Source organism: Nannospalax galili, unplaced genomic scaffold (assembly GCF_000622305.1).
Source record: "Nannospalax galili isolate Female #2095 unplaced genomic scaffold, S.galili_v1.0 scaffold102, whole genome shotgun sequence".
Taxonomy (NCBI): Eukaryota; Metazoa; Chordata; class Mammalia; order Rodentia; family Spalacidae; genus Nannospalax; species Nannospalax galili.
In genome coordinates, this window is record NW_008351958.1 from 1,200,365 (window position 1) to 1,202,595 (window position 2,231).

The window sequence follows — 2,231 nt, forward strand, 5'->3', positions numbered from 1 at the left end:
TATAGGTGGTTGGTACAGGGTTAAGGTTCTGTCAGGTTTAATTTGGAGGGAACTGATGGCTTCAGATCAGCTATTCAGGAGTACCCACAGAAGCCCAATTCATGTTCCATTCAGGTACATTCAGTCTTCCTTCACCACGTAGAGGCAGGATCCAGGTCCTCTCAGGCAATCCCCTGTGTTCTCAGCCCCTATGCCAGAGGAAGGCCAGAGGGAGGACAGAACTTGGCCTTCTTTGGCAGTCTGCTGAGATCAGAGCTGCTACACCAATGGAGTTTGAAACCCACCCTCTCAGGCTGTCTGCTAGGATCTCACCTTAGCCTACCAAAACCAGATCTGCCCTGGGGTCTTGAGAGGGGCCTCACAAAATCCCAGCTAGGGGGATCGGTATGGCACAATTAGGGGAAGCTCAGCACCATGTGGAGGCAGGATCTGGGGGCTCTCAACCCTTCTGAAGGTTTTAAAAAGCAGTGTTATACATTTTACCATTAAACTTAAATGACCAATTATGACAAACAGGTCTGCAACCATTCTTCCACCACTGATTAACACTTGGGTGGCAGGTCTTAGGGATATTATTTATTTAGTTTCCTTAGCTTTGTGGGTAGACTTGTGATCTTGCCAGCTCCAGTAGCCTTCATGTTCTCATCTTTGATGACACCCAAGGCAATGCTTTACCTCATATCATAAACAGCTAAATGGTCAAGCAGAGGATAGTCAGTAATGCTCTCAATGCACATGGGCTAGCTTGGAACCATACCAACAATGACAATACCATCAGATTTGAAGAATTTAGGGTTATGTTCCAGCTTCTTACAAGAACAAGCAATCAATCTTTCCTTTCATCTCAATGAATTTGCAAGCTATGTGAGCCTCCTGACAATCCAGTGCAGGTGCACAACTAGCACCAGTTTGACCTGGATGATTCAGAACAATCACCTGAGCACTGAAGTCAGTTTTTTTCCATTGGTAGGTTATTCTTGCTGTCACCAGCATTGTTGCTATGTCCAACATCTCTGACAGACTTGTTCTTTACATTGAAGCCCAAGTTGACCCCAGGAAGAACGTCACTCAAAATCTCACAGTGCATTGCAATAGATTTTACTTGAGCTATGACATTGATTAGAGCAAAGGTAACTACCATGCCAAGTTTGAGAACATTAATGTCCTCTTGGCCCACAGGGACAGTACCAATACTACCAATTTTATAGACATCCTGGAAGGGCAGATGCAAAGTCTTGATAGTTGGACAAGTTGGTGGTAGGATGCCATCTAAAGCTTCCAGGAGGTGATTTCACATCAGCACTGCATCTTCACAAGTGGCTTTCCATCTCTTAAACCAATGCATATTAGCACTTGGCTCTCATATGTTGTTACCATTCTAGCCAGAAATTGGCACAGATGTTACTGTGTCAGGGTTGTAGCCAATGTTCTTGAAGTAGGTGCTGACCTCCTTAACCATTTCTTCCTATCTCTTCTTGCCATAGGGTGGCTTTGTGGAATCCATTTTGGTGACAACAACAATTAGCTGCCAGAAAGGCATGTTCATGGGTCTGCCCATTCCTGGAGATGCCAGCCTCATTGACCAACACCAGCAGCCACAATAACGACAGCACAGTTCTGTAATCACATTTCTGATAAAGTCTCTGTGTCCTGGGGCATCAATGAAAGTCCTATAATGTTTGCTGGTCTCAAATTTCAATAGATAGTTGTCAATAGTGATACCATGGTCACACTAACACTCAGCTTTCTGTTCATCTAAGATCCAGTCATACCTGAAGGAGCATTTTCCCCACCTCAACGGTCTCCTTAGATTTGTGAATGATTCATTTGTTAATCACACCACTGTTGTTGATCAGATGGCTAGTTGTGGTGGACCCGCCCTAATCTATGTGTCCGATGCTGCTGCTGCTGCTGATGTGTTTTCCTTTCCCATTTTGGCTTTGATCCTCTTGGTTCTGATGGAAACCCATTGCAAAAAAGAAAATCTAGTTTTTATAGCAAGAACTTCTTGTGGTAGAATTGTGAATCACCACAGTTCATAATTTTTGAAGAATTTCCTAATGAACAACCTTGATTTCAATAATTTTGGAGTGGAATAGCACAAGTGTATAGAGAATACTAGAAAAATTAATTATGAACTACAAGATAATGATTAAGAAAATAACATAAGAATAAAATAGACCATTTTCAGCCATTTGGAAAATATCCGAGTACTTGTTATTGTTTATCAT

At 42.6% G+C, this 2,231-nt stretch overlaps 1 pseudogene; it reads right to left on the minus strand.

Annotated features, from left to right (window-relative positions):
- Positions 1-572: 572 nt before the first annotated feature.
- On the minus strand, positions 573-1,970 carry LOC103746643 (annotated as a pseudogene).
- Positions 1,971-2,231: the final 261 nt, after the last annotated feature.